The sequence below is a fragment of the Hemitrygon akajei genome, chromosome 5, assembly GCF_048418815.1.
Source record: "Hemitrygon akajei chromosome 5, sHemAka1.3, whole genome shotgun sequence".
Lineage (NCBI taxonomy): Eukaryota > Metazoa > Chordata > Chondrichthyes > Myliobatiformes > Dasyatidae > Hemitrygon > Hemitrygon akajei.
This window is the reverse complement of record NC_133128.1, coordinates 54,276,596-54,292,291: the sequence shown is the minus strand read 5'-3', so window position 1 is coordinate 54,292,291 and position 15,696 is coordinate 54,276,596.

Here is a 15,696-nt window from a genome sequence, read left to right as displayed (position 1 = left end):
AACAGGGATTTAGAATAGCTTCTTAGGGTCAAAGATTAAGGATTGGTGATGATATTATGAATATACAGGGACATTTTATTTTTTTCATAATGCACTCAATATTCCTTTATCATTGACCCACTGAGATTTTTCCACTTCCTATTACAAAATTAATTGGCTCTACCAGGCTCATTAAGTCGTGAAGAAAATAGGCAAGAGCCCAAGTTAACAGTTCCATTTGTCACAATTAACTTACAAGAACACAGAGTAGGAGAACACTGAAAAAAACATAATTTTCTACCTTGAGTAAGAGTCTTTGGGATTCAGTTCATGGTTGAAAAAATATATTGTGGAAGCAATATATTCAGTTTATATTCAGTTTCAGTTTATCTAATCTCCATCTGGGAAATAAAGATGTTATATTTTATTTCATTTATTTATCACATGTATATCAAAACATACAGCGAAATGCGTTCTTTGCACTAATAACCTACACACCGTAAGGATGTGCTAGGGGCAGCTTGCAAGTGTTGCCATCGTAGCACACCCACCATGCTCACAGAACACAAGCAACAACAACAGAACAACTGGAACAAAACAACAACAGCAAATGGAGCCCTCCCACACACTCACACACAGACAGTCCTCCATCCCCAGGACAGGCAGCCTCCTGGCCTCCAGTGGATTTGTGAACTCACAGACAGGATGTCAGAATGAATAAACTGCAGCAAAATGAAATTAACGCTGAGGAAAGTGGTGTGTTACATTTTGTAAGGAAGAATAGATTGGACATCTCACACAGAGGTCAAAGTTCTAAAATGGGTACACGAACATGAAATCTTTGATTGGATGTGCATAGTTCATTAAATCTGACACAGCATGTTGAGAAAGCGGTTGGAAAAACCAGCAAGACCCAGGACTTTACACAATCAGAGTAGAGCACCAAGAGAAAGGAAGTAATGACCTTATGAAACACTGTTCACCCACAAATGTAATGCTGTACCCAGTTTTAGATAGCATGTGCAGTACTTAAGAATTGTAAATGGGAAAGGTAGATACTGTTACTATTGGTCAAGCATAAGGTGAAGAAAATGACTGGCAAAAGAACTAATAGTGACATGAATTAACAGTGTTTTTTAATGTAAAGACTGGTTAAGAAATGGATTACACAGTAATAGAAGTAAAACCAATCTCATATTTAACAGGGAGCTAAATGGAAGGAACTTTCAGGGCAGGGGTGCAAATGTTGTTGCAAAGGTTGTTCTTACACACAGGAAGTTTGGACATGCTGGCCACATAGCTCCTTCCACACTCAAGTGATTTTGTGATTCAGTGATTACATGTAAAGACCTCTTTTATATAAAAAAAGAACTTGCAATGGGCCGTGTTGTGCTGGATGTGCCCAGCACATCCATTTACAAAGGAAGGACATTTACAAAGACAGGTGTGTAAAAAGGGCCTGAAGGATCATTGGGGACCCAAGTCACCCCGACCACAAACTGTTCCAGCTGCTACCATCCGGGAAATGATACGACAGCATAAAAGCAAGGACCAGCAGGCTCCAGGACAGCTTCTTCCACCAGGCCATCAGACTGATTAAGTTATGCTGATACAATTGTATTTCTATGTTATATTGACTGTCCTGTTGTAGATACTATTTATTACAAATTACTATAAATTGCACATTGCACATTTAGATGGAGATGTAACGTAAAGATTTTTACACCTCCTGTATATGAAGGATGTAAGTAATAAAGTCAGTTCAATTCAATTCTCTTCAGTGCAGTCTGTGATGCTTGGAACTGGATGTCCCCACCATTGTCTGCCACTCTTCATCCAAAAGCTGGATTGCCTGGTCAGGCACATTCCAGCCTATCAAACAGGAAATAAGCTGATTCCATTACAATACTTATGTTTTATGTGCTTTAATAATTTTAAAATGATAATTTAATAAATAATAACTATTTATTTACCTCAGTATTTCCATGATGAGTATTTAAGTACATTAATACTAACAGCTCCCCTGTTTGAGAGAGTACCACTGCTGGGAATGGCCAGTTAATATTGCAGGAAATATAGTTTGCTTACTATTTGTTTCTTCATGTACAGTAAATACAATGATGCAACATTACTAATGGTTATCTCATTTGGCCTAGTCAGTATGGACTTATATAACAGCGTAAGGAGAACTTAAAGATTGTAAACATTGTATGTCCCGGAGCATTTGGGCCTCAGGAATATTGAGTCAAATAGAAATAAAGCATTGCCTTCTGAAGGACAAGACACTAAGACAGAGGGATCGTCTGTAAATCAGTAGATTAGATACAGGTACAGTCTGACTGCAATTTCATTGAGCACTTAGAAAACATATGCAGAGCTAGCTTATGCAGCAAAATAAAATGGAAATAAATTTAATGCAGCTCGTGATGTGTCATTGCTCAATTACCCTTTGAGTGGCATACCTCTCATGTCCTCTGTACTCTTAGGTCATAATTTTCCTGCTCTTGCAGCCTTGGCAGTTGCCACTAAATCTCCATATTATTCACTTTTAACATTATCTTGTTGATGCCTTCAAATTATGCCATGCAACACACACAAAAAAGGATCATGGGACAGGAGGCCTAGGAAGAAAGAAAGCGGGAGGGGAGCACCAGAGGGAGATGGAGAACAGGCAAGGAGTGATTGTGAGAGGGGCAGAGAGAGAAAAAAAAGGAGAAAAAAGGGGGGAATAATAAATAAATCATGGATGGGGTAGGAGGGGAGGAGGGGCATTAACGGAAGTCAGAGAAATCAATGTTCATGCCGTCAGGTTGGAGGCTACCCAGATGGAATATCAGGTGTTGTTCCTCCAACCTGAGTGTGGCTTCATCTTGACGGTGCTTCTTCCTATAGATGCTGCATGGCCTGCTGTGTTCCACCAGCATTTTGTGTGTGTTGCTTGAATTTCCAGCATCTCCAGATTTCCTCGTGTTTGCGCTTTTAAATTATGCCATGCCTTTATTTGTAAATGCTGTATCTATTATCACTGGTATTCAAGAAACTGAGAAACTAAGTCTTGCTTTGAGATCTTATAGGACCATTTTTCCACACACAATAGATTTGGGGGTGGGGGGAAGGAATAAATTTTAATGTAGAATTTCTTAAATCATAAATCTTGAAATTCCTCAGTAATCTGTGACATACACTCAGTGACCACTTTATTAGGTACCTCTTGAACCACATAAAGAGGTCACTGAGTGCATGTTTGTGGTCTTCTGCCACTGTAGCACAACCAGTTCAAGGCTGGATGTGTGCAGAGGTGCTCTTCTGCACACCTCTGTTGTAACATGTGGTTATTTGAGTTACTGTTGCCTCCCTGTCAGCTTGATCCAGTTTGGCTATTCTCTTCTGACCTCTCTTATTAACATGACATTTTTTCCCACAAAACTGTTGCTCACTGGATTTGCTTTTTGGCTTTTGTAAACTCTAGAGACTGTTGTGTGTGTGAAAATCCCAGGCAATCAGCAGTTACTCAAACCAATAACCACTGCATGGTCAAAGTCACTTAGATCATATTTCTTCCCCATTCTGATGTCTGGTCTGAACAACAACTGAACCTCCTGACCATGTCTGCATGCATTGACATGCTGCCACATGATTGGCTGATTAGATATTTGGATTAATGAGCAGGTGTACCTAATAAGTAGCCACTGAGTGTAGAACAGTACAGCCCATGAATAGGCCCTTCATTCCATCATATCTGCATCAACCATGCTGCCAACCTAAACTATTCTGTCTTTCTGTACACAGCCCATATTCCCTGCCTGTTCAGGTGTCTGTCAAAATGCCGCTTGCCATTGTGGTCACATATGTTCCCATCTTTCCCCTGGAAGCCACAACTCCCTGTGTTTAAAAAAAAACACTTGCCCTGCAAATCTCCTTCAAATTTACATCCTTTCAATTTAAACCAATGCTCACTAATATTTGAAAGAATATGGACATAAGATTCTGATAATCTACTTATCTATACCACTTATTATTCCATATGCTTTTATCAGATCAACCTCTCAGCCTCCAAGGTTCCAAAGAAAACAATCCAAATTTGTTTAAACTCTCCTTACAGTTAATACACTCCAAAAGCTTGGAAGAATGTATGAGCCAAGACATTCCACGCACAAGGCCATGCTGGCTATCCTAATAAAACATAAACATGAAAAATTCTGCAGATACTGGAAATCGAAAGCAGCACGCACAAAAGGCTGGGAGAATTCAGTAGGTCAGACAGCATCTATGGAAATGAATTATCAGTTGACATTTTGGCCAAAGACTCAACTTCAGGACTGGTAAGAAAGGGTGAATACACCATTATAAAGAGGTGGGGAGAGGGGAAGGAGGAAGATAGAAGGTGATAAATGAAGCCAGGTGGGTAGGAAAGGTAAAGGGATGGAGAGGAAGAAATGTGATAAGGGAGGAGAGTGGACCATAGAAGAAAGGGCAGGAAGAAGGAACCCGAAAGAGGTGATAAGCAAGTGAGAAGAGGTAAGGAGCCAGAGTGGGGAATAGAAGAAGAGGAGGAGGGTTTTTTTTACCAGAAGGAGAGATCAATATTCATGCCATCAGGTTGGAGGCTACCCAGAGGAATATAAGGTGTTGCTCCTTCAGCCTGAAGGTGGTTTCATTTCCAAATGCAAGTAAATCTTGTCCCTAAGAATCTTCTTCAATGATTTCCCTATCACTGATGTAAGGCTCACCAATAAATCATTTTTTGGTTATAGGATGAATGCTGATTTAGAAGTGTTCAGTCATATTCCCATGATGGAAGCTTCACACCATTGCCTCCAATTAGAGAAATGAATAATATACAATGAATTATGTTAAGGCCACAACAATCTCCTCTCTTGCCTCCCTTAGTATCCTGGCATAGCTTCCATCAAGCCTTGGCAACTTATTCACCTTAATATTTTTAAAGACACCCAACATCTCCTCCTTCTTAGCATCAGCACGTGCCCTTCCCTAATCTCTCCATTGCCCATGTCATTTTCCTTATTAAAAATCAATACAAAGTAATCATGAAGAACTTCACCCACTTCCTCAAGCTCCTTGAATTGTATTCATCCAAGCTTCTTGCCAGTGAGACCTTTACAAAGATTTGTTGATAGGAATCTTAATTTGCCACTACTGAGTTATCAAATATAAACTTAAAAATTGGTTGAAATGAATTTGCCCTTTAACCAAAAGTATTCAGCCAGGCAGCTGTGGGTATGATAGACTGCATTAAACTTTCCTTTACTGAATCTTCCTTTTGCATTCAACCCATTTTATTAACTTATTCTTTTATCCTTTAGCATCCTCAAATATTATCTCAAAACTCAGCATCTTTAAAAATTCATTATTATATTCAAGCATGTTTAAAATTGTAGTCATGAGGTTTCTTACACACATGACTTTAATACACTTTGCTTCAATTCAATGAAAAAAAAATCCTTGCTCCATCATCTCACTTGCTAGCATTAATTTGTCAGCCACCAGTTAAATCGATAACAATGATACCAGACCCGTGGTGTTGGAATGTGAAATAAGTTGAAGGAGAGCTGACACTTAATAGATATGACATTTAATAAGTCCAATAAAGAATATCAAAAGAGCTTACAGAAAGCTCAGCTTTAAGCAAAACAACAGAATTTAGCTCAGAGAATGCTGTCCGAGTCCAGCTATATCCGTCGCATGAAAAGAGATATGCAAGAACTCTGAAAGCAGAGAAGAACAACCAGTAGAGTCATTGATTTGACCAGCCGAAGAATATGGTATTTTCTCTAGAATGAAAATATCTTAAGCAGTGTTTTAACGGAAAAAAATCCACTACTTTGAAGTTGTTCAATACAGTAAGGGATGTCAGGAATTTCTTTTTTCATATAAAGTGTAATCAATATGTGAAATAACTTCCAGTTAGAATGATGGAGAAAATCATTTAAGAGACAATTAACTGCTACAATGTGGGGAATTGAGGATTTATCTGCTGAGATGAACTGTGATGAGCCTATTACCTCATTATTTTTGCATTTGCACACAAGAACAAAGAACATGATCTTTGTGTGGAATGGCAAGAATAATGTGTTAAAAGGAAATGCTTTATCTATCTGGCTGTTATTTTGTGGACTTTATGAATCTTGTAATCTCTCTGTGAAATGCATGAACAATGCATTAATAAGCATTGCTTAAGCTTTCTGATTGTTAATTTCTAGAAGTCAATGATGTGTCATTTTTAATTAGTACCACTAGGAATGATTTCTCTGACACAAAAATGTACAATATGTTCTGTATTGATCTACAGCTTGTGTAACAATCAGACATCAAATTAGTTAATTCTGAACTTGCCTAATTGATCTATGAATATAGAAATGAGGTTCAACACTTTCTAATTAATGTATTTTTTCTCAGACCTTTGAAAACTACAAGCAATTGAGACTACCTTTGTGCTATGAAATAACTATGTATTATTCTAATTTATTATTTTGGAAATCAAACATTCTAAGACAAGCAAACCACATCACAAAGTCACAGTTATAATATTTTGTTTGATGTAATGTGACCAAAAACACAATGAAATATGCTTCAATGTAAGTTGATACTTTAACATACCCATGTGTGGAAACACTCAAGTCCAACTGCTTAATCTAACCTGACAAAGACCAGGCAGTTATCAAATCTGCATTACCCACTGAGAATTGATCAAAGAATGCTATCTGCAAAGTATTGCCTTTTTTTTACTATATTACGAAGATTTCTATCTTTGTTACTACATTTTGTTTGTGACCTTTCTAACATAAAACAACAAATACTAAATTATTTACTGTCTCTGGGTGTTGTAATGGAATCAAGATGAACAAAGGGAGTTGTTTCTTAATGTACATTACGTTAACATACTTTACATACCCATCAGAACATTAAGGGTAAAGAATTACATCTTTAAAGGTACAACTGCACTTAAGTTAGCATGTCAAAAGAATATTGTTCCCTCCATGATCATAAAAAATATAGAGACAATAAAAGTGGTCCTTTATTTTTTGGCATGGAACTTCTTGAGGGATCACAGCATCGGTATATGGAAGAGTTGACATCTCCTTCCACAACTGTTGGGAAGCTCAGTATTGCTGTGCTAGTGGCTAGTGAACATGAAACACTTGTACATCTTCACATCCATTCCAAATGTGCTGAAGTTCAAGTGCCAACTTTCTGCAGTTCCCCAAGAATCAGACTGGGAAAATGTGCCTGACAACCAACACTGGGTAACATTGGCCAAGGGTTCAGTAATTCCAATCATTTCACAAACAAAAGAAAATCTGCAGATGCTGGAAATCAAAGTAATGCACACACAATGCTGGAGGAACCCAGAGGGCCAGGCAGCATCTGTGGAAAAGAGTAAACAGTCGGAACTTCGGGCTGAGACACTTCATCAGGGCTGGAAAAAAAGATGAGAAGTCAGATTGATAAGGTGGGTTTTTCATTTAATGGACTACAGTAAATGGATGGTTTTGAGTGAGAGGAGTTAATGTTTTTTTTTGTCACAAACAATGGCTCCAATGAGAGTTGGAAAACAATATCAGAGAAGCTCAACCTCTGTAACAAGGGTAATCTTTGGAGCCTTAGAAATGCTGTGCAATTTATGGAAGATGACATATTAGCAAAATTAACTCCAATTTTATCCTGAATAACTGCTTAACATGGAAAAGCCTGTGGGCAAAGATTCTTCAAGGATGGCAGAAGCTGCTTTGGTGACCGAGAAACCTGAAGGGACTTTCAGATTGACTGCCTTTGAAACTCTCCACTAACCATTTCAAGAGTCGATCAGCCCACAACTCACTGCTGAAGTATTCTCACTTTCTTAACATCATTCTTTGACACAACTATATGATAAATTTTTCAAGCTGCTACTTATCCTAAAATATTGCAAGTTCTATTCCCTTCCCCAGGGTAAACTCAAAGCAGCACGTAAATCTATTCTGACGCTAAAGCATTTCCCCATGGAGAAGGGGGGAAAGGGATGGAATGGTTCCAGAAAATAAAATTTTAGACAAACTGAAATGAACTTGGTGATATCAAACCCACAGACAAGGGTGGTGCTGTTGCAAAACATCAGCTATCTATTTCCCTTCAATTATGCCATCTGACACACTGAATTCCTTCACCTGCTCTTATTTTTCCCCTAAATCTGGCATCAGCTGCCTCTTGTGTCTCTCTGGCTTATGTTCTGTCAGATTATGTTTTATTTCAGGTGACATGATAAAGGACGGTCTAGTGAAACATCACATCAGACTTTTTTATCCCATATCAAGTAGATGAGGATAACTTATTTGTCACTTATTTGTACAGATCAAGACCAAATGTAGTCTTTCCTGCACCTCAATATTCTCAGGAAGTAGCCATGATTTGGTTCCTTAAGGAGGGGTTTGTGGGAATAAGCTTCCACTACCTATTAAATGCTCCCAATGGTGCGTGCCTCATATAGCCTCTGGCAGCCAAGTCCAGCTCCTGGCTTTCACGTGTGGCTTAGTTACTAAGCCCAGTGGAGCCATTTCTGTTGACAGGACAAGAGGCGAAGGCAGATTACTGCTGCCTTAAAACCAGACACTCCAAGCAGATGGGGCTCGTCAGCTGTGGTTGGGAGCTCATCCAGAATAAGGAAAGCTCAGATCGCAAGCCTCTGCTGGCTTGCGGAGAAAACCCTGAGGGAAAATCCGGAGCTGTTGTGTTCAACATTGACTGGCAATTCCTGAGATGCCAATGGTGCAATGGTTTCAACTGCACGGAGAGGAGGAGCCTGCGGCATGGGCAACAGCTTGCTCTCCATGTCGTACCGTCCTGGCTTGCAAACTGGAGTGTGTATCAATAACGTAGACAGCTAGGACACAACATCCATTGTTGACCCCAACCACTGGAGTGCCTCAGCCATGATATATAGTATATAAATGCTATTTATATACATATACTATAAATATACTACATAAAATTATATACTCATTCATTATTTTTTAAAATAAGGAAAGTTTAGACAAACTTCCCTTGGACCTCTGAATATCTTTTCTTTCTCTCTTAATGTCCCAAAACAAATAAGATCCTGATGTTATAGAATCTATTCACTGCAGAAATTTTGAACAATTCATTTTACCCTGAGTCCATATACACCTATCATATACAACTGGCATTGATTATTGTTAATTTTCTGCTCTCTACTGATAATGATTTGGATAATGAACAGTTAAAGAACATGATAAAATATTAACAAATGACACAACATGTATAATTCTGAATTGATTTTATAGTGTGTCTAAATTACAACACATTGCTTGTATTGTTAATTCCAACAACCAATTACAAGGTATACAGAACACTGCTCATATCAACAACAGACACATAGGAATTCACATAGCCTTGTTTTCTTCTTCGAGCATGTGCAAACGAGGTGGAGCAAGATGACAAGGGAAAATAATCCCATTTGGAAATGTCTCTAAAGGCACACTTTTGAAATCCCTTGCCTCACATAGAACTGAACCAGATATCAAAATCAGAATCCGAATAAGGTTCAATATCACCTGCATATGCTGTGAAATTTGTTGTTTTTTGGGAGCAGTACAGTGCAATACATAGTAAATGTAAAAATAAAACTATAAATAACAATAAGAAATATATATTGAAATTAACTTAAATAAGAGCAAAAAAAAAGACCATAATAAAAATAGTGAAGTAGTGTTTGTGGGTTTATTGTCCATTCAGAAATTTATTGGTGAAGGGAATAAGCTGTTCCTGAAATGTTGAGTGTGTGTTCTCAGGTTCCTGTACCTTTTCCTTGATGGTAGCAATGAAAAGAGGGCAAGTCCTGGGTGATGTGGGTTCGTTATGCTTACTTTTTGAGGCATTGCCTTTTGAAGGTGTCCTCGTTGCTGGGGAGGCTAGTGCCCATGATGGAGCTGGCTGAGTTTACAACTTTGTTTACAGTCTCTGGGGTGTTTTGTGCAGTATTACCTATGCCTACTAACCAGTGTAAAGGCTGATTTGTGAATTAAATCCACATACCACCTTTTACCCAAATCTCTTCATGGGTCAGATTTTCTATTGCAGGCCACCTGCTCCTATACTAGTGTATTTTTTTTAAACTCAGCTTCATTCCTGAGCAACTTCCATTGGGAGCCCAAATCCCAGAGCAGTGCAAGAGCTATCTGGATGCAGGCCGCTAGCTTTACTCACAGAACCACTGTGGGACCAATGTTCCCACCCAACACTGTTGGTGTGAATGGATCACTGAATGTCTCTGATCATAGATATTCATAAATGTTCAGTCACATTGCTGTTTTTACACATTTAAAAGCTGATAAGCACACCCAAACACCAAAAATCTAACAAATAAATAATAAAAGCATAATTGTTTAGCATCCTCACAGGAGCCAATGACTTCTTTCATTAGAATAGGAAGTATGGTGCTTGCAGTTAACCCTGCACAGGATTGGGGACAGATAGCCCATCCTGAGAGTTGAAGCTTATAGAAGATTGTACTTCTTTATTGGTCCCATGAAGAGTCCACCAGATCCATACAGGGCAGTCACAGCCAGCTGCAAATGACTTAGGCTGACACCAATAATGAAGAGAGATAGACAGACAGATAGACAAAGAAACAGAGATAGAAGTCTAATATGCTGAAATGATAGGTACAGAAAACAGCAGCTGCTGGAAATCTGACATAAAGGAAGATACAGGGAAAGTTTAGGAGGTAGACGGATATTTACCTAGCATTTTGTTTTACTTCTGTTTTCTAGTAACTGCTATGTTTAGTTTCTCACAATTCTGGCATTTTTTTTCTTTTCTGTTTCTCCCCTCTGTTCTCTCTCCATGAGACAGATCAGCTCCCACTAACAAGTGTCAATCAGTCTGCATTGCCCATTTTATCTAGGTCTACTCCAATCACTGATAGTCTATTTATTCTCTTTGCCCTCCCTGTGTCTGCAACTTAAGGCACATCTGTTGCTTATTTTTTTCTCTAGTTCTGATGAAGGGCCAATGACCAGAAATTGTAACTGTTCCTCTCTCCATATGTGCTGTCTGACCAGGTGACTATTTCCAAAAATAGTCCAAAAATGTAACTATTCTATTTTTTTTAACTTCCTGGCCATAGTACTTATTTTTTCTAATGCTGATGGCCAATCCTAATGCTTTGAGAAAGTCTGTCATGTGGGCAGAGCATAGTTTGCCTTAGCTCTTAGACAGGGAAGGGTGATCAGCTTTCTATCAGTTCTGGCATGTAAGGGACCAGCCTTTCTGAATGTGCTGAGGGTGCATAATAACAGTAATGAGAAGAATATAATAAAGGTTATGTTGTTCTCCATAAATCCTTTATTTAGAAAGTACTCCATTCCAATCATTTGTGGTTAAAATCTGATGTCCTCAGACTTGTCTACATTGAAATCTGATTGAAAATTTGCTTAACTGGTCCATATCTTTTGCAGTTTTACGCATCTATCTAGTTTGTTGACATGATGATCTGTCTTTGTGTCATCAGCCTTCTTGAAACTTTGGTACTTTGGCTTAATATTTGAGTCACGAATAGTGAATAAATGACCTAAAAATAGTTCCTTGCAGGAAACTATTAGTCAAATCCTAAAAGTTACTGTAGATTACCTGTTCAGACAATTTCCTAAAAAAGCTAATAATTTCCCTTCAATTCCATAAACTTCAGCTACCTAACAGACTTTTAATATAGAGTTTATCAATTCCCTCTGGTCCATATGAGCAAAACCATTATCATTCCTCTGGGTAATATCTGTATCTCTTTTTTTAAAAAACTGCACTACATCATCAAGCTTGATCTGTCCTCTGCAGGTGTTCTTAGTTAATGTGAAAATGTTCATGATGTTTAGTCACTTTAAACTGAATTATAGCCTCCACTAGTTTTCCTGACAAGTGTTATGCTAACTGCTTTGCACCTCCCTTATCACGTCTTTCTTAAATGCAACTACAAGAACAGTCTAAAGGAAAAATTTTCAGATTACTGCCTGTATTGTGCAAAGACATCTGCACTGATCTTCCATGTTCTTGGCTTTATCACTTGTATTTCATGGGGTATTTTATACACCAAGCAGGTCAAAACACATGCAAAACAACAGCAACTTGCACAAACTGCAGCTGGAGTTAAGAGTTAATAAATGACCATTGATCATTGAGCTAGATTCTTATACAATGATATGCTTTAAATGGAATAAAATGCCATGACGTAAACTGTAGATTGACAGTGAATAAACTCAAACATCATAGAAACGGGATTTCTGGGGCCCCCCTTGACCATGCTACAATGTCTATCTATTGGCTATTAGCTATTTCCTCAAAAACTCAATCAGATTTGTAAGACATAACCTCCTGTACAAAAACAACATGGCCTCCTTCTAACCAGTGCCTGGCTTTCCAAATGAACACAACTCCTGTCTCTCAGGATCTTCTCCAACTACTTCCCTGCAGATGATATACGGCTCATCAGCTGGTCATTTCCAGGTTCTTGCCCATTGCCCTTTTGAAGTAAGTGACAACCTTAGCTATCCTTTACTTTTTAAGTAATTTATCTGTGGCTAACTGAGATGCAAACCCCTCTGTCAGAGCCCCACCAATGTCTGCCCTTGGTTCTCTTCGCATCCTCTGATAGATCTCATCAGCCCCTGAAGATTTATCCACCATAATGTTTGCCAATGCTTCTAACACTTCTACACTCCAGAATATCAGACTAACCCCTTCTCTTAATTCTTCAGCCTCTATATCTTTCTCCCCAGAGAATACCAATCAGAAGTATTAACTTAATACCTCACTCCTAGCTGCCTGGCCCCACACATATATTACTACTCTGGACTCTCGAGGGATCTACCCTTTCTTAAGCTTTCTTCTTGCTTCTAATGTACTTTTAAAAGATTTTAGAATCCTCATTAATCCTATTTGCCAAAGTCATTTCATGGCCTCTTTCTGCCCTTCTTACTATTTTTACTTTAGTTTTCGCTAACCATGTAAACATCAAAGGCCTCCTTCAATATCAATTTCCTATATTTGGTATATGATTCCATCTCCTCCTTGTTCAATATCCTTTGTTAACTAAAGTTCCCTAAATACAGTATATTATCTTTGCTTTTACCTTTACAGGGACCAGCTGTGTCTGATCCCTTACTATCCTACTTCCCTTGATTGGATGTTGTTTTCACTTCTGGCAACTGCTCCCATTTATCTTCCAGCAGGTTCTGTCTTACACTATTGAAATTTACCTTCCTCTTGTTTAGGGCCCATCCTGAGCACCAACCACATGTTTTTCCATGCCTCCCTTATGCTTACCAGACTATGGCAATTGCTCCCGAAGGATTCCTCCACAGACGCGTCCACCCTTGTTCTGACAAATAAAATTTAGCTAGTTCCCTCCCCACTTCAAAAAAACCTCTTATTTTATGAATTCCACCCATCAAAGCCTCTACCACTAATATCGGAAAACTTAAAATCCCCTATTGCTACAAATTGTATTTTTTATACCATTCTGCCATCTGTCAACATTTCTCTTCTTCCAATTCCTACTGATGATTGGGAAGCCTATAGTATAACTTCAAAGAAGCAATGCCCCTTTCTTATTTCTAAATTCTATCCCTTTAGTTTCACAGGCAATCTGCCTGAGTACTACCATAATGCTCTCTCTGAACAGCGGTTCAACAACCCCATACTTCACGAGGTCAACCTGAAACTTCTATATCCAGAATACGTTGCTGCCAGTCCCAACCTTTTCTGAACCATGTGTCTGCAACAATATCATAATCACAGGTGCTGAAAATGTTTTCAGTTCATCATCTTACCTCCGAGGCTTCTAACATTAAACTAAACGTAATTAAGCTTAGCAGCCTTCTTGTGGTCCTCCTCCTACCTCTGCCTACACTTCCATTTGTTCTGACTCTTCGACTTTCTGCCTGCTAGTCTACATGCTGAACTGTCATTCTAGGTCCTACATCACTACCTCCTTAGCTTAAACCCTCTCAAGCGGCACGAATAAACTTCCCTGCAAGGATAGTGGTCTCCCCCAGTTCAGGTGCAATCCCTCCTTCTTGTGCAGGTCACCTCACCATGAGGAGATCCCAAAGGTTCAAACATCTGATGCCTTCCCTCTGTACCACACGAATGGTATTGTATTTGGCTGCACAGGAATTTAACATCTACTCAGCCACCTACTCCTTTAGTGACCTTCAGCTTACAGGTTTGCAACAGCAAGAAACACTCTTTCTGTGGAGGTTTTCCAGTTTTTATTCTGATGTTCTACATCTGGCCTCTCTCAGTGTGATATGCAAAAGAGAATAAGCCCTGAAGGTTCACATGGCACGATTTGAACATTGGTAGCTGAGAAGATTTTTGGATCAGAAAAGCCTGGTATTTGAGAAGCAAACATTTGAGCTATTCATTCAACAAGAATGCAAAGCTGAAATGCACAGCCAACACTGTTTCTGTATGGCCCTATGTAATACCTAGTGTGTGCCATTTAAGAAATAGGAATTACTCTCTAATTCCATGTTTAATTAAAGTAAGTTCAATTATTTCTCAACGTAAGCTCAATGATAACTATTATTTCAATGAAGAAATTGATTGTTAAAGACACCTCAGCCAACAAATTGTAGTGTATCAGAAAATAATCAAAGTGGTAACACATAGCACGTAAAAGTACACATGATTGAGGTTAGGCCTAAGGGGATAAAAGGGACTAGAAGAGCAATTACGGTCTGAGCAAGGTCAGAAATCAAGTAAGTTCTGGGGGGGGGGGGGTGATCTCAAAAGAGAATTAACAAGCAAGTTAAAGGCTAGTTTGGGGGAGATCAAAGCCTTGGCCAATTTGAGAGGGATTATTAACTTAGCATTCTGAAAAGGAGAATTGTTGCTTGGGAGTCTAATAGCAAAGGTTTGTAGGCACAAGAGACTGGGATGTTGGAATCTGCAGCAACAAACAATCTGCTGGAGGCATTCAGCGGGGTGATCAGCATCTGTGTGTGGAAAGGAATTGTTGATGCTCTGCATTGAAACCCTGCAAGGGAAGTGATGCCGAATTGATGCCACTTTTCCTCCCACAGACGCTTCTCGACCCACCAAGTTCTTTCAGCAGATTGTTTGTAGCTATCACAGGAGTATCAAAGGTATTACCATAGTAGAGTTATAATCCATTGTTGTACTGTGAAGGCTTAATGTAATGCAATTATCATCCAAGCTATCTTGCACTTTATGAAGAAATTGAAAGGGGATTGTGTCTGCAGAGATGCAAAATGCAAACTACAAAGGTTAGGCAGAACATGTACTCAACATGACTATAATCCAAATAACTACCTTCATGTGTGGTTTAATCAACATGTGAGTAGATTATAAATATACAATCACCAAGTGTCACCTGGTGCTGTGGTTCTATCAATCCTGCTATTGCAAAGGATAGGTCTGGCCTATGTATTGGAATGTCCCTTGGTTATAGAATATTATTTAAGACTCTGTCACTATTGCACACTACAGAGTCAAAACCTGTGTAAAAATCTCTTGGATTGTTTGACAGTGGAAATTATGTGCAAGAAAAACTAAAATAATGCTAATATATTGTGAAATGTATGCATAAAGTAAATTTTCTGCCATTTACTGTGAGTGATTATATACGAATACACTGCAGCTTGTATTTGCATACGTTACGAATAAAGCATATCTATTTCAAAG